Source organism: Gallinula chloropus (genome assembly GCF_964237585.1).
Source record: "Gallinula chloropus genome assembly, chromosome: 19".
Lineage (NCBI taxonomy): Eukaryota > Metazoa > Chordata > Aves > Gruiformes > Rallidae > Gallinula > Gallinula chloropus.
The window spans coordinates 5655370-5679720 of NC_140104.1; the positions used below are offsets into that span (position 1 = coordinate 5655370).

At 40.7% G+C, this 24351-nt stretch overlaps 1 protein-coding gene across 2 annotated transcripts in view; it reads right to left on the minus strand.

The window, feature by feature from the left end:
* The window catches only part of LYRM9 (LYR motif containing 9), a 37051-nt gene that overhangs the window by 11150 nt on the left and 1550 nt on the right, over window positions 1-24351 (minus strand). Inside the window, exon 2 of one of the 2 annotated variants that reach the window (XM_084273267.1) lies at window positions 9737-9811. The gene's annotated coding sequence lies outside the window, so the exon portion shown is untranslated. Of the gene's footprint in view, window positions 1-6107; window positions 6230-9736; window positions 9812-24351 lie in introns of those variants that run through there. The other variant, XM_084273268.1, reaches the window with a different exon arrangement.

Here is a 24351-nt window from a genome sequence, read left to right on the forward strand (position 1 = left end):
GATGCTCAGCAGGGTGTAGGGGAACCGCAATTTCAGGCTCTGAGCAGCACGGTTTTCTTATAAAATATAATCTACATTTGATCCCTATTTGTACTTGCTTTATGAACCCTTTACTGCTGATTCAGTGTAAAACAACTAAGGCAACTGGAAATCAGCCCTATAACGTGTTTTTGTTAGGGGCTGAGTGAAAGTTGAAAGCATACTGCATGGTAACGGAAAACCAAAGGCAGGTATGATCACCGGGATTATGAAAAGGCACAAAACTTCTAGGTTTGGCCTTAAAAAGACATCCAATTCTTGTCATGCTGACGACTGCTTACATAAATGAACAGTGCCCCAGGGCACATGTTTTATCTCACACTCCATATCACAAAGCAGAGCTTTGCTGCACATCAAACCCAGCACACAGCCTGCGCCATTTTCAGTGCTGTAGCACCAGTGGTGCACACCCTGACACCAGATCACCCTGCGCTGGATAATTAATAAAAATGCCCAGACTAATTACAGTGATATTCTTTGGAGCATGCTCACTAAATGCCAAGGCAGCAATAGGGGCATAACACCTGGTTTAGGTGCAATTCAAACGTCTCTACACATTGAGTAGAATGAGTACTTATGAATTGAGTTATCCTGGTGCCTTTAAAACAAAACTGTCTGTTCACTGGTCCCTTTTTTAAAAAGAAAGTTCATTTGGGCATAATATAAGTTACCACAGATTTTCTTAGAGGATGGATACCCAGTTAGCAGCACAAGGTATGACAGTTCAAGCATGCTGGCTTTGATTAATGAAAATACTAATTCTATGAAAGGTGGGTCACAAAAGCACAGGAAGAAGTACCTTACAGCAGGTCCTCCAGAGTCAGTACGTTTTCTAAGGTTCTCATCACAGCTCCTAACTCAGCTCAGGAAGGACTGAACCTGGCTAAAGTTTACTTTACCATTATGCTTTAAGATAGGCATATATTGCTCAAGCAATCCAACATTATTTTTCAAAGGCAAGACAGTAGAGGCACATAATTCAAACCAGCAGCTACTGCTTAGTGCAGAAAGGGCTTTATTTAGGAAGGTAAAGGTACGAAAGTTCAACAGAAGGACAAAGCCATGAGAAGGCAGAGTCAGGTTTTAAAAGCAGCAAAAGAAGTCAGTGTGACCACACTACTGACTAAATATTAAAAAAGGGGTTCATTAAATCAATAACGCCTAACAAACACCTCCTAACACTTCTTTAGTGCAAACAGCATATCCAGCCTACAAGGGAACCAAACGTGCAGTGTAACAGGGCTTTCCAGCACAACCTCTCATCTTCCTGACCTACCGCAGCCCTAACTATACACACATAATCCCTGGGCTAGTGACGGTGGTACTTGTGCAATGCCCTGGTATCTGCAGCATGCCCTGTAGCTGTCCCTCCCAATTTACATTATCCTGTACAGCAGCATCAAGAACCAGTTGCTGTCTGTTATTTCCAAGCCACACTTCCTGAAGTTTAGCATCTTTCCATCATTTGCCCTAAAGCCAGGTAAAAACTGGAGCCAAAACCTTCCCTTGCATAAACCTTGTCCGTAGTGCAATTATCCCACGGATGAATTTGGCTCAGCACATCTCCAGCGAAATACATGCCTGCTCATGGGAGAAACATTTATAAGCAGCAGTATTACAGAACATTTAAGTCTAGGAGCCTTTAGCCTCTTAAGGAGGATTTTAACTTGTACAGTTCACTAATCAGGGATTGTTACCATACCAACAGCTAATCATGTGGGCAGATGCCCACCGCATCTTTGGAGCGTTTCTGAGATCTTAAAGCCATATATCAAGCTTTTCCCAAAACACTACTGTTACTCTCCACAGCCTAGCCTAGCTCAAAGGGAACCTGTTCCATAGGAAAAACCAAGTCTGGCTAGCGTATTGCAAAGGAAGAGTTCCTAGTCCAGCAACTATTTTTTGAGAAAGGACCCTTATCCCTTAAAGACCGGTGCTGCCTGCAGTAAGGTGCCACAAGAGAGAGCTCCTCACACAGCCAGCTGCGGTATCAGACTTGCAGGTTCTCCATGCTTTGGATGGCAAGAGAGTGATATGCTCCCCTTTCAGTGACCATTCTCTTCTACGTGTTATAGGACACTTATTTTAGAAAGTTATAAGATATTCTTTTGAGATGAAAAGCAAAAGACTGAAGGAACTCCATCACCCAGGAAATTGGTACCTGGCTCCAGAAAGGCTACTTAATTGATTCCAGCGCCTCATGCTTTGACCCAATTAAAAGAGGGAAGTAATTAAAACTAGAGCTGACACAGTGATGGCAGATGTTAGCTAGCATAATGCATTTAAATTGCAGGCCTACACACTGCCTGAGCACAGGACTAACTGTGTCATTGCCTGCATCAGCTCAGTCCTTGTTGCTTCCCCTGTTCTGACTGAGCACAGTGTTCCCAAAGGAATCCAGCAGCTCTGCGCTGGACAAGGCCAGTTTGGTACACTCTGAGCAGGATTGGAAGTCTACTGATTGATCAGATTTCTAAGAGTATCAACAGGCCAGCACAGTTCTGCTGACTTTAACAAGCCTGCAGCCATTTCCAGCACAGGATGTGACCTTCCAGGCCCACAGTTGTCCCTGCAGTGCCAAGGGGGCACTGTTCACCCCAGGGTAGAAGGAAGCTGTTTGCCATTTATTTCCATAGCAAAGTCATAGCTGTAGTTTTGATAAGATGAGAAAGTCTATGTTGAGTATTTCCATGTCAGCAGTATGACTTCCCTCCTCCTCCCCATCACCACCTGGATTTAAGTTAATATCAGTTAAAGTCATTATAAAAAACCCCAAATGTACTCAAAAAATTCTTACAGATTTCTATTTCTTATAGATCCTGGATATCCTGTTGCCAGAGTAAGAAAAATCCTACAACTAGGCCATGAGTTTTTCAAATTTTCACTTCCCCTACTGCCTTTTCGCTATTTTTGTCAGGGAGCCAGAACAATGTACATGAAAAACACTCTCTAGAACTCCACAGGACATTTGTTTTCAGAGTTACAGAGACTGCTTTTAACTGATCACACTCAACGCACCAACTATATGAAGTAACTAATTTATAGCTCTGGCTGCAATGAAGTTGGAGTTGGGGGGAAAGGGGGAATGTTTTAGTATCTGTCGAGTTCAAGCCAAAACTTTCGATGTGAGTGTCCAGCTCAGAGCTTATGCTACAGTAGATTAAACCCAACCCACAGCATGTTGCAGAAAGCAAGAGCTGGATCACAATTTTGGTGCAAAAGGTAAAAGCTTGCTTTCACCCTTGGCACAGGTAGAGTTCTTAGTGTCCTGGGGCAGAGATCCACTGCAATACATCGAGACACCAAGTGATTGAACTGTCCCACTGCACCATGCCTAGACCATGGACAAACACGTAGGAAGAGACAACTCCAGCCTCGTGGATCTAAGAGGGAAAATACCTGAGAAAAGAAACTGTGCTCCAGAAAATTAAGCAGCCTATGCAAAGTCACACGATGAGTCAATAGCAGAGCTGGGAATAGAAACGGTATCTTCTGATTCTCATGCAACCACCTTAATTGGAATAATGCCATTGATTAGGTCTTACACAGTGATTCACAACAGCATCCCTAATTCAAAAAGCTATTCTCTGACTCTTTGGAACCTATGCCTCAATTCTTTTGATGTATGTCAGCTAAATCTGATTCAATATTCTCTACATATTTGAATTTTTATTAATGATTATTCTATCTTTCTGGTTTTGACTGCACAGCTCTGGGGTGATTAAAATATTTCCTTTTTCTAAAGTACTGGATGTTGATTGAGCCACAGCACTCCTTCCTCTGAGAGAATGGATGTGGCAGTACAGTCCTTCAACTGGCAAAAGCACTTGATGGTAACGGAGCTGCCTTAGGTTTCATCCACAATTCCCATTTGTTTACATTTTGTGAAACTTCAGGAAAAGGGGGATAAAAGCTTCAGTTCAATTGAAGCCATGTTCTTAACCTCCAGTGCTAATAATTAACTCAATTATGCTGAATTAATTTGATGTAATTATTAGTGATGGCACAAAGACAGTGGCCCAGAGAAAGTTTGAGAGACAGGAGGAACAGAAGTCTTAACAATACAAAACACCCCATAAATAGCATCTTTTTTTTTGCCAGAATGAGTCAAAGACACGAAATTAGTTCATTACAGTTATCTGGCTTCACTCAACCCTCCAAATTACCCCAATACCCAGACAAATCGCTGTGAAATCCAGCAAGTGAACTAGAATTAAAACATGCCCTGACGAATCTGACACAGCACTCAGCACAAGTGTCTTTCCCCATCCTATTATCTAAACAATACACATTTAATAATATATTTAGGAGAGCCACAATGCCTTTCCTTCAACTGAAGACATTAATTAAGAACATTTTCTTGTTGTAGTGTTGTCAGTTGGGTGTTTTTTTGATGAACAATCTGGAGAATGCTTATGGAGTCTTTTCATTTGATCTGCAGTTTTTATCTAGTATTTTCAGACTTATTCAGTTCCAAACAAACAAACCCCAACTATAAAACAAACATCTATATTTCTCCTTCCCCATTTAATATCTCTGTGACTCACTTTGAAAGACTTTAACAGAAATGCATTCTTTGCTATGAAAGGCACATATTTTACTGAGGCATTTTTAAATTTTCCTTAAGTACTAAAAAGTAATTGGAGGAAAAAAAATCAGATGTGATTGTTTTAAATCTTGGGAAGTGGATTAAACAGAAATGAAAAATAAGTAGTTTATGCAAATTAAAGTTTTAAGTACCCCCAGACTCTGTACAGGACTCTGACCTCCTCCCTCCACTCCTCAAGGAAGCCCATCTACACTCCAGCACATGGGCTAGTCAGACACTACACACAAGGGCTGCAGGTACCAAATAACAATCACAGAAGACAAAATACAAAAGGTTGCAGGCAAGCCAACAACACAAGCTTTTACTGCTCAAGCTCAAAGCTGTCAGCAGGAGACCTCTTCTCCCACTTGTGGGCCTGGGTCCCTTGCATGCAGGGACTCCCACACCCCACAGTTGGTATATAAAGCCCAGCGAAAATCTTTCATTGCCTCATTGCTATCAGGCATCACTGTGCATATGGATTTAGCACCAGAGGATGTTATTTTCTTATCATAAAGAATTGAAAAAAATAAGAGTTTAGACTACAGCATCACTGCTGGCCCTGGAGGACCAGCAATACGTAGCCACGAAGAGCTGGGTGCCTTTTCCTGTCTAGCTTCAGTCTGAAACACTACTGACTTCTACTTGTCATAATGCTGTAAATATACAAGCTTCTAAGCTTCATGGCATTTTTATTATCCTTGGTGACAAGAATAAAAGTATTACCTCTAACATCACCAGATACTTCTGAGGAGAGAATCCAAGTGCTTAGCTGTAAGAAATGAATAGTATTTCTCTAATTTGATAAGTAGGTGCTGCTAGCACGCCTACATATCATATCCGCATCGAGAGTTCTGACGATTCTCAAACACAGCTGATCTTTCAGAACTCAGTTTAATTGCCATCAGGCTCTGATCAGACTCATCTTTTCAAAGCACGTTGTATTACATGCATAATTTATGCATTTGATTTCAATAGATCAATTTCTGCCCAGTTCTGAGAGGGTGAAAAAGTGTTTTCATTGGGGAAGCTGCTAACATCTTCTGAAGAACCAAAGTGGCTTTCCTCAAGAACAATTTTAAAAACACTATTTGGCAAGAGACACTACATTTTAAAGTAAATTTAGTGTAATGGATTGTTTGAAGCCTCCTACATTTATTTGGACAGCCACTGCAGACTTTCTCTATGCCTATTTACTACAGTCTATTTAGTGAGCTGAGTGTTATTGCTGGAAGTAGTTAAGGGAAATAAACCGAAACAGTGAATGTTGCCATAAGTAAACTTCTGTCTAACATGAGAACCTGGAATCCTGGTATTGTGTCTGTATCCAAACTCAGTTTGGAGGATTTCATTTTTCTACCACAGCTCCTCCAGGCAAACACCACTGGATACAACATTAAAATCACCACTCCAAGTTCCTGGCTGGTGTAAATCAGCACATTGCTACTGGTTTCTATTGAACCACCAAAAGAAAACCAACCTTATGTAGCCAAAACGTCTGGGCTTGAGTTATGATGTGCAGAGTTTCTCCAAAGTTATGTAGGAGTAAGAGTTGTTCAAGGCAACTGGCTGCTATAGATGACACCACCAATCCTGCAATGTAAGAGCCTTTTGTGGGTCAATTGTATATCAGCACTCTGAAGGCTCGCAAGCCAACTACAATTTAATCCACTGTACAAAGCACCTGGAAATTTCTTTCCATATATTTCACCGTGGTTGATTTTGCTGAATGTGATTCGCAAGTTTTCTATGCCATCACCATGTTTATTCCCTTCATTTCAATACATTCTTCCTTTAACTTTACTATTTGTTTGGTTACGCCACGGGGAAGTAAAAGGACAAACTCAATCTCATCTAGTAAGGTACAACCCTGCAAAACACATGCAAAAATAAGCAGAATTCTGGCAGTTTGTTACAGCGCAACCACAGACACTTAGGACTCTGCAGGTTGAGCCAGAAGTAGAACTTCCAACATCAGCAAATTCAACCACCATGTAACTAGGCAGCACAAAGAACTGGGAACTGAATGTTATGAAGAGAAAAAAAATAATCTAGTGGACAATTATTACATCAAGGCAGCACAGAATTAGAGATAAGTCACTAAGAAGAAAGGTGCATGGTATTTGTGACAATTCCTGCAAGTGGCTGGGGTAAGCCAGGACATCCTAGCAAAGACAAGTCATTAAAGGTTTGGGGGTGGGTTTTTTGTTTTGCTTCCCCCCCCCCTCCCCCCCCCCCAATCTAAATAAGTAGAGAAGCAAACAATGAGTTTGGCTTTGATACCTGAAGGAGATAGTCACAAAAGAAAGGGAGGGTGGCACGGAGGGAAGCATGGCTAGTAACCTTTATAGCCAGCACAGAAGGGACAAGGAGCTGTATGTGGTCTAACATATTCCGAAACCACTTCACACCAATCTGAAAATGCAGAAGGTGTCTGCGTAAATGAGAAGATCATCAGCTTTTCCCTGACACCAGCCCACGTCTCCACCTAGAACTCCCTCTTCTCACACCCTCAGCCCTGCTTTTCATTTCTGTCGTCACAGACTTGATTTTCCCTTTCATGGATTTTTGCTTGAAAAAGCATCGCTGCCTCAATTGTCTATTTTCAGCCTATATTTAAGAAAACCCTTTGGTTCCATTTGTAGCCACATCCTGTCTCAGCCTCCCCCTCTTTTTGTTCCTAAATATAAGGCTGATGCAATTTGATGTGACATGACAAAATAGCACATTTGCATCAGCAGAAACTTTCTCTCAACGGCAATAATTAAAGGGAGCAGATGAGACATTGCTGAAATTGGTGTTTATTTAGCCTGGAAATAAAGGCTTAAAGAGGACTAGAGAGGGATGTTCAAGTGTGTCACGAACATGAAATTCATTGATGAGGGCCTTTTACATGCTTCCTTACTGCAAAACCAAATGGTCGTTCAAACAATGTGATCGATTTAAAGAGATTTTTAAAAGTCAGAAAATTATGTAGACCATATTCCTAACCAGTGAAAATCATTTAATGGGTTTCTTTGGATTATAAATAGTACCAAGACACTTGTGGTTACACATAAAATCATGTCATCGAATCTCTAATTTCAGAGCAGAGACTCTCCATAACTGAGCATGAGAACTGAGACCTCACTGACTACAGTGAAAGTCAGGTGTCAAAATATCTTAACTGCTGAGCTGAGCTGCACCCACAGCAGACAGGCACTTACCTTCCCCTGTAAGACAGAGTTCTGTTAATTGTCCGAGACAGGAGTTCAGCAGTGGCACCCCAGGGCTCTGGATGCTGTGACCTCGGTGGGGTTAATACAGTGGATTGAACACAAATATCTGCAAAACTTAGGAAACAGTTTACTGTGATTTTTTTTTGCTGAATGGATACACTGCAAATGTTTGACAAGATCAGATACCACCAGCTTCCTGCACTGTATTCTGTTATGGCAGACAGCAGTTGAAGGCAGTGGTGGGAAGGAGTGCAATGCTTGCAAGTTGGAGGGGTGTGTTGTTTTCAGAATGTAAATTTAGTTTACTTAATCCAGGTGAAGAATTCATGGAAAGGTCTGATGGATGTTCCACAGGATTTCACAGACAGAATGGGCTTTCAAGTGAAACTTCCTGCTCTCAGGAAAAATCTTCCTCCTCTTCTTGTTCACATGAGGCTATCATTTTAAAATCCATCTGTGATTGGCACTACCACTCTGCTTAAAACTGGCAGACCACATTTTGAGCAGGCTCATTTCCATCCTAACACAGATGGTATCAAGAACAGGGCAGGCCAGAAAAAAATCAGTTTGCATATTATGCTTCAGTTTTTATGGGTCAGATTACCATTCAATGCCATCAAAATGGCAACCCATATGTGATGTGTCTGCCATTGGAACTGAAGTGATACACCATCATAATCTTAACAGGCTTGGTTAGAAAAATTGTCATCAATCAATAGCTAATATTGAAAAGAAAAAAGGTATTTTCCTTTCCAACACCATTTTAACTTTGACAAATCAAGAAAATAGCTTTGGTGAACCAAAAAGGAAAAGACATTATCACATCTTCATTCCTGAAAACTGCATTGGCATGGCTCTCTTGGCAGAAGGTAGGCGAGCATCCACGCCAAACACTCACTTAAAGAGTGAGCCAGGTGCAGATGTTGGCTTTGCAGTTTGCTCTGACTTCTTTGTTTTACATGCCAGAAAATTGTTCCCACAGCTTTGGGAGGAAAAAGAGGTATGAAGAGTTCTTTGCATGTTTGCATTGGTGCAAGATGATCAGCTGTTTTAAAGACACACTTGAAGAAAGAATGTGTCATTAGACACATGCACAAGTATTAATTATAGAATCAGCAGAGTGCTGTATCCTAAGGATACCAAAGGGATGCTGAAACAAGGTCAAAGCCATGGCATTGTCTCTGCAGCCTCCTACCCACATTCTGCCTCCCTGCAGCAGCCTACCAGATACAACTGCTGGATGCCACATCCTGTGGGGGTGTTATCCCAGATGCTCCAGAAGCCAAGCTTCTACACTTGAGGGCTTAAAGAGGCAAGGCTGCTTCTGTGAGAGGTCTGTTAAACAGTGAAAATGTATTTTAAGTCTTCTACTATGTTATCATGGCACCTGACATTCAAACAGCATATTTAGTGTAACAGTTTAGTGCAACAGGGCCAGTGCCCGGTGTCATTACCAATGGGAAAATATTTCACAGATTTTATCAACCCTTCAACTCCTCTATATGACACTTTGGGTAAGATATTATGCTGGTACTTCAGATGTTTATTCTCCACCAAATACTATAGACACAGCAGATTCCCTCCACCATGCTGAGATTACTAAGCTACCTGTCCTGACAGAAGTATGAAGTATGCTTCCTCTGGTATCTTTACTGGCAATGTGCAATTATGGTTCTGCTCCCACGTTTATCAGCATTGCTGGAGCAGGGGTGTTCCTGAATACAAAACGCTGTTTAGAAATATCTCCTGCAAACATGTTCAGGCACAGAACAAACCTGCAGGAACTTCATTGCTACCACTTGTTCGGCATTTTCACCTTCCCCCCACCTCCACCATGTAAAGCAAATAGGCTCCTAAGGATTTCCAGAAAACAAATAAACAAATGACTTACAGCATTCGGAGCAAAGGAACTTTAATTATCTTCACGGATTAGGTCTGTTGAAGTCCAAGAGTAAGCAAGGGAGACCTGTAGAGAAGAATCAATTTTCATTATCTGTTCCTCTTCAACTTGCTAGTTAAAGTATCATCAATAAAGAAATGTGGAGAAGCCTATCTATAGCACGATTTATCAGTATGTAAGCTTTCACTTTTGTCTAACTAGTTACATTAAACATGAATTCATGGCCTTGATACGAATAGGGTATTGCTTTCAGTAATCTACTCAGAAAACACTTTAATAAATATACACTAAAAAAATGAGTGGAAAGAAATTCCAAAGCACTCAGTGGAACTGAACCCTCAATATTTCCTGTTAAGAGTTTCAGAAGGTAAGAAACCATTTAACTTCTTTAAAGAGCAACAGTTTTGAGTATTCAGAATTCTGTACACTGACATAATAATGTCAGAGATTTACATATTTCTCCAAGAGCAGAATGCTGCTTTGGAAAAAGCATTTATCAGCATTAGGACAGCCTGGTAGTTCCTCTGTAAAATCCAAGTATTAGGTTTGGATGATTATTTGGCTTTCCATTCTCACTGCCATAGTGGTGCCATCTCCTTTCAGAATGCTCAGGCACACTTATGTGGGAAAAGGCAAAGAAAATAACTTCCTGACCACCACCCTACTTGCTTTTGAGCCATGAGACAATTGGCCTCATACATGAAACCCCTGCTTTATCAAATACTTTTTACTGTGAGTAAAAGAAGTAAACTCATTCTCTAAACTCAACACCACTTCCTTTATTTAGAACTTGATCATAAGTTTGTTGAAGTCAAAAGAATGGATTGCTCCGACTACCCAAACGTATCTGGATCAGGTCTTGCATCACCTGGTACTTCACAGAAGTTTTCAAAACTTTCATGAGAAGTTTTCAAAACTTTCATGAACAAGAAGTCCTGAAAGACAATAATGACAGAAGAATCTGAACAGATGTATCATGACTCCCTTTGAAAGATAAAAGTCTTTGAAAAATCTAAGGCAAAATTCCAAACTACATTTACAAACATGTGGATCAAAGACAACCGTTGTCACGGGGGAAATTTTTTCCCCAAGTATTAATAGAATCATAGCTTGGCGACACATGATGGTTGACAACAGCTTGGGATGTTGAATTTTTGATACCTAATTTAGGCACTCATAGTTGCCCACTGAAGGCACAATTACATTGGGAACATGGGTTCCAAGAATTAAACATTCAAAAAGAAAATCACACTTTCATTATATTCATAGGACACTGCCACCATCCAGAGTCTCAACAGGGATCTTGAGCATCCAGTGTCCTTTTCTGATTCAGTGTTGTCCCACTGTTTTACCCATGTCAGGCTTCTCTTTGCACTCCCTTACAGCTTCTCCCTTTTACTATATGAACAGAAGTTACTTTCATTTCCCTGTCCCTGATAGCACATTCTCTCCTTACTCATCTCTAACACAGAGATGGGGAATTTTGCCTTTAATTAGCCTACAATACTAACCTCCACCATTTTCTTGTAAAATGTTTACTGTAACCACTACCTCAAAGCTCTCTTCCATGCTGTTCCCACGCTATGGAGGAGTGCTCTGCAAACCCACTTCTGTGTTCTACTTCAAACACTTCCTTATGCTTATTCCTCTTCCTGACGCCTCAAGAATTTTAAGAGCCAATTGTAACAATTAAAACACTAAATGTTTCCCTTCTGCTGGAATAATCACCTGAAACACAGATTATGCTAAAATAAAACACATCTGCTGAGACCACACCAAGCTAGATCTTGTCATATCAAGATGCTCACAAGTAAACTTCCCACAAGAGGTGAAGTAAAACAAGGACCTAGAAGAACAGATTCAACTTTAAAAGATGGCCCTGAGTCTACTGAAGCTTTCCAGCTTTGGTACAAGAACTGAACACTGAAACCTTGTTTTCATCCATCAGCTGATCTTTTTTGAATAGCAGGTAGGACATCTCATATCTACCTTGGATCAGTCCTGCAGAAAACACCTATTATTAAGCATTGCTAATTAACATTTTGGAGGCATACCTGCAGTTATTTTTTCCCCACAAGGAAATTTATGATGCCCGTTCAGAAGTATATTGTCCTTCACTGTTAAGTTGTAGCCAATATCATAGCCAAAGAGCAATGGCTATTGACTTCCCCCATAGGCTGAAATTTAAACCAGCAATTACTGCTATAATTCAATTAGCAGAACATGAGGCACCTTTGCTTAGAAAGCTTTCCAAATCCACTCAAAGTACACCCAGTTGAGCTTTGAGAACACAATAAAATAGTATCAGTCACAGTTATTTCATTGTTTAGCAATAAACACTGCTTAAGGTCTAACTTGAATTTCTACTTTGGAGAGAGAAGTCTTTACACAAGAAGTTAGTTCATGTCAAACAGGGTCCCTTTACGCTGCCAGCAGCGTACATAGGAACACTGATGCGAACATGAACTACATTCCTAACACATTTACGAGCCAGTATAAATTCATTAAAGCCAATAATCTCCAACTTACTCTGCTGTCTATACCAACTAAAAGCCCAGTGTCTTCTCTTGCTGCACTCAATCACTTATGCATCATATAATAGTATTTCTGTTGTTTGAACACCGCCAACAGAAACAGCTGCAGCCTGGAACAATGTCTGCATGGCACCATTCACCTTTTCCTTAAAAATAAATCAAGTTCTAATGTGCCCCTAAAACATGTTTGGGAAAACTTGGGCTTGCTCTCCTTTTGTAAGTGCAGACATACTTCCAAACAAACCTTGGAGCCTGTGTTCCTTCCTGTCTATGACTGAAGAAAACATAATGCTGTTCAATTTCTTATTTAGCAGATAGACACACCTGCCATACCCAAAAAGGAATAGAAAAATGCTTTATGAAAGGCTTTTACACTTTAGTACTTTAAGTATAATTTACTAAATGTAAACTGGCATAAAACTGCTATTTCTAACACTCCAAGAATTATTTATCAGAATGCTTAAAATAAGTGATGGGTGGGAGAGGAGCAGGATTACACAGACATCTACTGCAGTATAAAATCCTAAATTCTGATCCAAAGGCCAATGAAATCAGAGAAAATTGGTAGGGGCAGAACAGAGTTCAAGAATCTGAAACAAACCAGGATGTAGGTACCTTTATACCTTGGGTTTCCTTGAAAACTCTGGCAGAACAAAAGCATTCTTTATATTTTGTTCTTCATTTTTTGTGTTTCCTTTGTCTACGTGTCTTCAGTGGACAGACACAAACTGAAGCCACACACCCATCATTTTTATGAGCCACCAATGTTTGTCAGCCAAATGTCTCCCATTTACTTGCACAATAGCCCCGTTGCTGTATGCCACAGCTCCACTTCCCACTGTTGTTAGAACAGGGGCAGAAGTGGAATGAACTGACCTTCTCCTTTCGTGCAGTGGGTCAGCTTTTACCAAGAAAAACATTTCCATAATAATCTGACAAGACTTCTCCCTCATTTGTTTGCAATGAAAGAGTTAATATCTGTGACCCAAATATGGAGACCCATTTTAAACTTGCTGAAAATTGCTTTTTAATCCTAGCTCTCGAGGATTTTCTTTGAAACCATCTGCCATGCGTGCCGGGTACTCTTTCCCTGTGTATATGCAGGATTACTATAATATGGGTTCTTTTGTATAACTTAATACATTTCAGCATATTAAAAAATTAGTTGAAATTCCCATTCTTCTCTGATTTCAACCATCTACCGTAAAATGACTGAAAAATTCAAAATCAGTGATAAGTTCACAGCAAAGCCAACACCCAGATTTATCTTATTTACTGCAGTATTTACACTGCAATTCTAATACATTTAGTCAGTCTAACACTGGATAGGATTTAAGCAAATAGTTACGAGTCATTTAACTAATATAACTTATGCACATGCTTAAAATTAAGCTCAAGCATTTTCCTGGATAGCAACGATTCAAGCATGTGTTTTCCCAACTAGAACACAGTTTGAACACCGTAAGGCACAGTTACACATCAGAGATCAGAAGAGACCTCCAAATACAAACTCATTTTTATTGGTAAGTTTTTTCTATTTTCTTGCTCTGAACTTTTATGCAGCTGTGTTTTTATAGTACAAATACTAAGGAGAAGCAATAAAGACACACTCCCAAATAAACTAAATCTTAAAATTGGCATGTGAGACTGCATATATTTCAGCGATCATCTAAAACATAAAACAAAGAAAATATATTCCTTCCTATCAGAATAATCACAGCCAGAGCAGTCGACCCAGCAAGCATTCTGTAAGAGAGGATTATAATCAATTTATTGGATCAACCCATGAAGTAAAAACAAAATCCCACCACACTTAATGACCATTTTCAACATAGAATACTTTCAAAAAATGGTGATCTGCCTGCAAGCATTCTGAGAAGAGAAAATAAGGAAAAGTTCTTGCACAGTTTCAATCACATCAGGCAACACTAACATTTCAGAAGACACAGGCCAGGGCCGGTGAACTTCTTTGTTTCACTGTGCATGGGCTTCATTCTAGCTCTCTGAGCCCCCCTTCACGTTAGTCCATTTCACAAAATCTACCAAAATCGAATGGTAACACAAAATCCCACACCAAGACATTCCCCCACAGACAGAATTCTGTACCCCAGGATGCATTTCCCCTGGAAAGGAGCAATGATAGATATAATTAATATACGGGACAGAGCTACACATGCAGATGTTGGAAGAATGTGGAAAGGAAAACACAAGCAAATCATTTTGTTTCAGCAACAGCAGATGTTGGAGCAGCATCCTGCAGACACGTTACTTTTAATACAAAAGTGCTCATAAAGTGAGCGCGGGGGTGAAGACAGAATCAATGCCCAATTACCCAGTTATTTCAGTGTCTACATTTTAATGAGCTTCCTGTATGATTTTGTCTTTTCAATTTTCCTTCTCTAATAATCCTATCAAATTAGTTTTGTCTTAAACATCAGTGAATAGAAATTCAGCTGTCTAACAGAAAAAGTCCTAAGACAACTTGTAGTAGGTACTTAAAAGCGACGTGTTATACTGTCATTGACTACTGTACAACCCCAGAGCAAGCCACAAAATCCCATGGCACTACCTGGGATTAGATTTGGGCAACTGAGGACAGTTTCATCTGCTGATATGGTAGATGGATAGTAAGAGACTGTAGCAGTGCTATGGCATCTGCAGATACATCAGTGCTGAGAAAAACAACCAAATGCATAATACATAGATTAAAACCACCTTTCCCTGGCTAAGGGAGGGATTAACTGAAGCCTGGTCTGCTTTCCAGCTGCAGAGCAACCTGCTTTCTCATTAGATTGCATTTGCCAATCACATTATCAATACAGCACTGCAGTCTCTTTCCACTTTCTTAAACTTGGTCAGTGATGTGGAGGAGCTGGAGACACACCAGGGATGTAAGCAGTGCATGAAATACCACTAGTACATGCCAGGTCTCAGCAAGTCTGCCTCTTCACATGCAGCACAGAAATCCCGACAATAAATACATGGACAAAGGATGTAATGAATTACATCAACAAGGCTGGCAGACAAGGGCAGCAGGTGCCCAGTATGGGAAGACGAAGCAATCACTTCACTGGTAAAATCCCAGTCCTCTGCTGAACAACAGGAACACAAGTAACATCCAACTACTTATCAGAAGCAATTCAGAAGAGCTTACATGTGACACATGAAAACTTTGATGCCGTACAGACCCTCTGGGCTCTGCTGGACAGCACAGCATCACACTGCAGAAGTGAGGCTTAGCAGACATTGGAGTCAGCCAGCCAATTCCTTCATCCAACACACCGGCATACAAACCCACAGGAGTGGCTCCGGAATTGTGACTTAGCTCAGATACAGTGTCTCTTTAGACAGCACCCCCTTCCTTTTAATGCCAGGCTGCTACCATGTCACTCCAAAGTCTCATCTAGAGAGTATTTACATCCCACTTCACAGCGAATTAAGTTGAACATCATGAATACCATAGGACAACAGAAAAGTTTCCAGCAGTCTTTAGGAAGTGTGAAATTCAGAGGGACACATTTACCAGTGCCACTGCAGTGGCAGCAGGCACACATACACGGACAGGGGACTTGCACAACAGCTACAATGACTGCAGGACTCGGAGTGCCCTGTATTGCTTGGATGACACTCTCCAGCACAAGTACTTTCAGAATAAACTTGCTTAACATGGCCCCTCATTAGCACTATCTGAAATCTGCAGGCAATTAACGTCGCAAAAGGAGCTAAAGCTACCCTTCATGCCCATGTATAAATCCGCAGGCTTTCAGCAGCTGCCATTGAAGAGATGGGTGTCAAAGCAGGCAAAAGCCCACACCAGGAAAAGGAAACACAATCCCCCAACAGCCACAACTGTACAAAACAGCTTTCTTACAACTGACTGGTCCACCAGTGCCACAGAAAGTAGTGACGCATAACTAATTGATACAAGTCTCCTGAGGGGAGTATTGCTGCTGGTTATCTTGGTAGGAGAAATTTAGTCCGGAAGGATAGATTGGATGGACAGCTGAAAAGCTTCAGTTCTAGTAGGAAAGGAATTGATCTGGTAAAGAAAGCCCTTAAAGTGATATTGTGTCAAAAAGCAGGATTAGGAAAACATTAGTGGTCTCAAAGGAACTGCATAAACTTAGAAAGCTTTGTGTTTCAATCAGTAATGCTAATTATTGCCACCATCCCACAAAAGGTGAAAAATTGAAGATGTCAACCCTTTTATGAGTTCCTAGTTACACTTCTTATATGAACATAACTATGGAACTGTTTGCTACAGAGGTCCATGTTTTTCAGTCAGCAATTTCATTTTAGCATCTAATACTTTCACTTATCAGTTCTTCTTCCACCAAGTCCAAGACAAACGACCATCTGGATATTCACAGACCTGTAGAAGATTCTCTGAGTTTCTGGCAAAATGTTATATCAGCCTTTTACTGATCAATTTTACTGCCCATTCCTACACAAACTACTCAATTCCATAAGGAAGATAGGTACTCCATTCATTACAATAATTTTTGATAAACAAAGCAGCAGTTTATACATATTTTACACGTGAGGCATAAACTTTCTGCTCTCAAGCGCACATAACACAAGATTTAATTTCTTCAAAGCCATCAGATTTCAAGTAAAAGACTATGAAGCTGCAGCACTACTCCTCAGTTATCAGGATGTACTGTACATGGAGCAGGGCTTCATCCATACAACCTGTGTAAAGTAAGTTTCTTAGAGTTCAGAAGGAGAGTACTGCAATATACTGAGAGAAAAGAGAACTAATGCCACAGCCAAAATAGCTCAGCCTATACCTGCTGCTACGACTGAACACTGATGGGCTCTCCTGAGGCTAAAGGAAATCAGACACCCGAAGCTAGCTGATCATTTGGATGGAAAAGTATCAGCAACAGCTCTTAAAATAACAAATTTTTCCATGTACAACATAATGATTGTTGTCTAACCAAGAGAAACAGACCTTCCAGTCACCTGAACCAGTAATTCCCAGGTTACATGTAAATGAAGATTATTTCCTGAGCCTTTATCTTTCTTAGCTACTAGGTTTGAATCAAGACAGCAACTGAATTGCATGACATGTAAACTCAATACTGAATTAAGCAAATGTGCTCACCCAGCCTAGAACAGAGATGTAAATTATGCGATTACCATCAGATTTGTCCTGACTGATAAACCTCCTGATCTTTGCCTCTATGCCCAACATCACGCTGATCATATTTGAGAGCACCATAAACAAATTGTACCCATGGTCACACTGCACCAATTAAAGAATCCACTAATATTGGAAGTATGCTGCAGAAAAGCGAATCAAAAGCACCCAGCAGCAACAGTAGCCCAAAGAACAGACCCAAACTCTAACAGACTGCATAGGGCAGGAACCTGGTCAGTTTTATTACCACACACAAACATATCCTTGTTTATCATAACATATCCTTGAGGGGTTTGCCTATACAGAGTATTTTACATTGCAATAGCTGACAGTTTCTGCTAGCCCTAGAGGCCAGGGGTGCCCAGATCCTCACCTAGGCTAATTCAGAGCAACTCCATTAAAGTTCTTATCTGGTGGTGTTTTCAGCTAGTTTTCACTCCAGCAGCAGTGGATCATATAAAAAAACACAGTCACTAAACATGTAACATGTTTAAACAAGAAGCAAATGGTGTTGCAACTCTTAGAAAACTAAGTAAACGTACTGCCACACATAGATTGACATCACACAGTGTTTTTTGCCTGGAGAAACTGGATTGTTATTAACAATACTGTGGAAAAAATATGGTCAAGGTAAAGAAGTTTTTGGCTTTGCATTTCTTGTGATTACTTGTGATCAGCTATATGACATTCCATTGAACAGATCCTTTAGTAACACCATAGTAGTTAACATTCCTTAATATCCCTACACATGAAATACTTTCCTGCAACAGATACGAGCTCCAAGCACCAAAAGGTATGTAAACCTATGGTAAAAATAACTGAGTTAATAACTTGGGCAGGTGGTCCACCAGCTCCACCAAACACAATGGGCTCAGTAATAGGGGCAAGACCACAGGGACTGATCACTACTTTGTCCCTCAGCGTTGCCTTCTCAGAGCTGCCCTGCTGCAATGAATGGGTGTGCTGCTGCAAAGGCCACGATTTGGAAATTACTGTTCCAGCATTTCCGTAACACGTTGTCCTTTTTTTTGATACTGAACACATATGGTCTATTGCAAGACTCAAGGAACTCTGACGTGGTGAAGGATTTAGGAGCTATTACGTTAGACAAAATTAGTCATTGCATGAGAAAAGCTATCCAAACTGGAAATAAAGCAGGGTGAAGAATAAGAATCAGGCTGGACTTTGCACTATCATCATAAAGCTAGAGCAAACAAAACTAACTGGTATTTACAAATACATCATCATCTGCAAGGCTTTAACAACCTGAAGGTTTAATCTCCCTCCAGGACTTCACTGAACACTGGGCAAAATACAGCTACTCTGTCATAGCAAATTGATGCAAGCACTTGGTTTCAGTATAAGTGAATGCAGGATAAGATGTAATCATGACCATTAGCCATGACGTTGCAACCAAACCCTTAGCAATAGGCAAACAATCAGAGATCCAGATCAATGTCACTGCTTTATTCAGTTTGTTGTCACTGGCATCAATGACACAACAAAATGGGACACACAACTCTGGGGCAGCCAGTGCAGGGAGTCAGGTCTCTGGAAGATGGTGTTTCCAAAAATACCAAGACAGCAACAGTATCTTCTAGTCTGACTAAATCTATAATCCAGAGAATTCACCGTAAATACTGGTGTCATAGCCTCCTTCCTCCCTCTCCAATCACTGAATAAAAGATACAGCAGAAACACAAAGTGCTCACGTATTATTGTACCTATTTTAATTTGGAGGAAAGAGAAATAACCTGCTTTTCCCCCAGACCAAAATATGCTATTTAGGGATCCAGCTCAAACAAAAACAAGTGGCTCGTGATGGAGTTTTCAATTCTCCACCTTCTAGGGAAGATAGCATGCAGTGGAGCTATTTTAAGAACATCTCATTCACAAAGGTCTCCAATTCAGTCTTCAGAGACAGAGAAGATTTTCTTGCTGTTTCAACATCTTTACTGGCATGACATTTGCTTCAGAGGGAGTTCATTTGCTGTTCCAACATCAAAATGGAGCAAGAGCAGCTGCTAGGAGAGGGATAAAAGGAAACACTGGTGATAAAGAGCAGCAGGGTCATTTCTGGTGCAAAGAAACACAGAACAGAGAGAACTGCAGAACTGTCACTTTCTCCTAAAAGCTGCAGGGGATAAAACCCTCTCCTCTGCCTCCTGCAACTGGTGTTTAGCAGCAAGAAGGAAAACAAGACCAAAAGAAAACTAAGCAATCAGGCTGAAGTCTTAAAATGGCAAATTATTACAAACCAAGTTTCAGCACCTGAGCACTCCCCAGTTAAAGCCAAGCTCATCCTTAAGCTCTGCTGTGAGCAAAGAATTCAACAGCTATTTCAGAAAATTCAAAAGAAAACAATTTTTGCTAGAAAGCACTACAGGGTATGAGTTCAGTGTCTTGGAGGTGGCAACATTCAGGATGAATTCAAGCCTGTGCTAATCATGAGCATATTTGTATATACAGTATGCTGAACAACTTTGAGGCAAAGCTGTCAGCTGGTACATAACCACCATAAAAACTACATGGCACGAGCCACAAACAGGGCTGACAGGCCAGTGAAGCAACATAAGTGCCTGTAGAGTTCGATCTCCACCATCGGGGAGATGCACTATCTTCGATGACACCATCTGTCATTTACACCAGTTGTCCCCTACCCCATCTCTCAGATCAGCACAGCCCTGTTGAAGCACCATTCCATCATTTCAATCAAGTCTAAAAGAAGCAGCCACATTCCCACCCTGCTGCTTTACAGACAAAGATGAGGCTCATCTTGGGCAACAGAAGCTTATGCTAGGTCACCCACTTTGACTACTTGATTTCTGCCCCCCATCTTCTTAAGACACTGCTCAGAGCAGGACAGACATTCATCCCTCATTCAATGAGATCAGCAGAACCTCGCCCTCCTCTTAAAAGTATTGCCATCCTTGCAAACTTTAAGACACAAACCTTTATACATACTCAAAGCTAAACCAAAACATTCCTTTCCCCCTGCTTCTCACTGGATTTTATTAATAGATTAATTTATTATTTTTTCAGTTTTGCAGAGAAAAAGATTCTTCAATTGGAAAAATTATTCTTTGCAAATTAAAGGACTAATATGCACCAACAGAAACTTTAATCTTACAGATACATTGTGTATATTGGTGTTTGTTCTACTGCATGCTAGGACCACAGGTTATTTAGAACATGACATTTATGTGACTTAGCAAACCCTCAAATTCACAGGCATTAGCACTGTGTTTATGACACCTTAAGGGCTTCAGCATTAGGATTTATGAATAAAATATTACCAGTGTGTCACAGCACACCAAGGAATGTATCTGCAGAGTTGTATATCAAGTATGCGTGGGACTGTCAAACACCCACATGATAAATTATCAATAGTGCAGCTCGGAGTACCCCCTTCGTGGATCAGATGCAGCTCCACACAAGCATTTTATTATGCCTTGTTCCACTTAGGTTCCTTTTTCCTGCACTAAAGGGTCACAGAAACCCTACATGCATAAGTGCTGAAGGACATTTATGCACAATACTCAGCCATGACATCAAAAGACTTATTCTAATATTCAGAGTCTGTTTCCACAGCTAGTTCTTGCGGTACAAGAAAAAACCACAAAGCCTATGTCTGGAGCTGGACCATAACATTTTACACCGTGCAATATGATACAATCCTTAGTGGAGAATTTTAAGGTTAAAATACTGCTGAGGAGTATCAAAGCAATAGAACTGGCTGATTACAAATTGTCTTCCATCCTCTGCCCTTATGCAGAGTGCTGTCAAAAAGATTATACCTCTGCAAAGCAAGTGGCACATTCAAGGGGAAAATAAATCTCTCAAGAGTCAGAAAAGACTAAACTTGATAGACTTTCAAAAAGGGGGGAAGTCTACACCCTGCGTTTCTACTGTGCACTGTTTACATCTATATCCAGTTTTTAAATGAGTTTAGCTGAGAGCACCTGACAAATCTAGATGCACTAGCATTCTGTGCTTGATACTCAAACAGCAGACTTGCTACTGCTTTACAGCACTCTCACTGTGAATAAAATCCTAAGAGACAGATGCATGTCCCCATGAATAACTGTCTTCACCAGCAAGAGATTAGAATTGATCTGTCATGTTTCATCAGCAGTAGTCACCAATCGCATATCTCCATGCATCACTGGGGATGACAAATTAGTTGCAATCAAACTGGGCTTTGGCAGGATCTAGAGCAGCATCTCTACCTGCCCAGTTTCAATTACTATGGTTACATTTTGCCAACTCACTCATCAAGCAGCTCTAGCTCATTGAACTGCTCACAAAACGCTCCTGCTCAAAGTTATGAGCCAGGTCTATAATGAGCTCCCCTCAGCAGCCACATGCCTCTTATACAGCAGCAGTACAACACAAGGAAGCACTGACTTACAATAGTACACTATTAATTCATTCTGCAGCTCTAAGCAGGAGTGATTCATACAATAGGTAACACTTTCAAGTAACAGATCTGTACTGAGGAAACAAAGGTCTAATACAAGTTGAGCACTTTTTCTGTTTCATGTTTCCTTAATACTCTTTTTAAAGGTTTTTTTCCTTAAATACATCTCTGTATGAATCATATGGATATTGTGCCCCTTAACTTTCATAGCATGAAGTGCCTAAAAAGCAGCTGAACTGACAGTCTTTTGCTCCACAGCATGACAGAGGCCAGGGACACCAATTAAATGTGTTTATAAACCCAGTGTGGAAGGACGATATACTTGTTGGGGTGGGTCATTTGACACTGGCATCTGACTTTACTCCATGTGGATGCACAAGATAAGCGTATCCCTTCAGCTGCCATCTCACCAGCCTCTCACCTCATTGAGAGGAGCTGGTTTAACTTCAAAGGGCAAATAAAAGATGGATAATACAGCTGTAGCATTTAGGCAAACTAAAATAAAACAAGCCTTGGGTTTTACATACAGGCTGCAGACATGGAAATTGGAAAATGTGGGTTGTAATAGTCTGGTCGAGAGCTATAAGGAAAACTAGAGACAGTGCCAGGACTGCAACCCAGTTCATTTTTGCTCTCACTGCTGAAAGCTGATCTACATGCAGTGTCTAACAACGCTTTTAGAGTGTTTCTATGACACTTATTTACTCACACACAGCCAAAAATGAAGTCACCATGGATTTGATTCTCTAAAGGTAACAGAAAATAGTTCTACAACACATCAATACAAAGCCAGTAAGTTTAGGCAAAGGTGCACATGGAGGAATTCTTTACACTGGATACAGTGCTCTGGTTCAGGCAACTAACCCTACCCACCAAAGAGTGGCCAGAGGAGCTGCCCCAGATCACTCCTGGCAGTACACAGACAAGCAGTCAGGCTGAAGGCTGGCTGAGCTGACAGAACTGGTTAGTTTTTCTCTGTCCAAAAACTTGAGACTATTGATGTTTGATGATAACTATAAAGGGGATCAGTAAACAATACAAAACTTTTCTAAACTGGTGGGGTTTTTTTCAAGTAAGTCTGGGTTTGATAAGCTGCACATATGTAACACCCTCAACTACAGCAGAGACACTGAGTGCAATCCCCATTGTGCTGATCCTTCCTTAAAGTAATAAGGTCAAGGAAACAGTGTAAGCTTCAGTTGGTACTTCCCTCAGGTTAATTGGCAACTGGTTTTCTCATGGGAAAGTGTAAACAGATGCTGCAAACACTAACGAGAAGGGGATCCAATTCCTACTAAGTATTGTGCCCATGAAAAGGTTCTCAGGGACACAAGCTGCTCCGGGGGAAAGATGGCTATACAAGGCATTAAATATGCTACCAGAGATCTAGACCTGAATTATTCCCTGTTCACTGCAAAAATGAGTAGGAAAAACCACCCTGCTTAGTATTAAACATTCTGTTCAGAAGCTTGTCTCTAAAGGGACTGGGTAGTCAATGGGGAAAGAAACATGAAGGTGATGTGCAGACACACGTGAAGCAGACTCTTCCCAACGGCAGTGCAGGATACCTCCTTACCCTTCAACACTAAGCAGCCTACAGAGATTAGGCTCCGAAATTAGTCACCAGAACTGCACACTGCTATAAACACTTTTCCATGTGCAGTCATCACAAGACTTTCAGGTTTTGCAAGAAAAAGGTTAACTTTTTCCATATCACTGAACACTTTCTTTACAACCCTAAGTTCAACTATAGCCCCGTGGCAAGAACAAGATAAGTAACTTCCTCCTTCCCAACATGCAGCTGAAGATGCCTGACTTTCAGCAAATACGACAGTAAAAACTAAACTCTACTGAAAATCAATTGTTTAAAGACATGAGATCCAATTAACGCAGTAAGGTACCTCCCTGAAAAAAAACTGGGATGATGCTCTGTATTTGGACTTGAGCAATGGCACAGAGACATCAACCTGCACATACACACAGAACCCAAGTTTCCATGCAATGATGACTAGGCAATCGCTTGATTTTTCTACTTGAAAAGATGCTATGGTAAAGAAAAAAAATGTCTGTAATGAAAGCATGTGGGAGTTTTAAAAGCCTTCCAGCCCTCAGGGCACTTCCCCATGACCAGGCCCAAACAACCTATTCCATATCTGCTTCCTCCCATTGTCCCACCCCCCACACCATAGCCCTACAGAGGTCAAGGCAGAAGCAGGGACCAAGAGAATCCTTGGAACGCACCATGTTTGTGTTCACATCAACATTTTATCAACTTCAATAAAACCTTCAGATGGACATCTAGAAATACAAGTTCTAAATAAATACTCTGTCTCTTCAACACTATAAAACTACTGCAAGTGAAGTCTACTCTCACTTCCTTTAATGAAAAGTCTGTTTTTAAGACTGTGACACAATACCAGACCTCTATTATAATTCCAGACGGGAACATTAGCTAACATTTCAAGTGAAACAGAAAAGGTTTCAACAAAAACCTCATCTTAATTCCTGC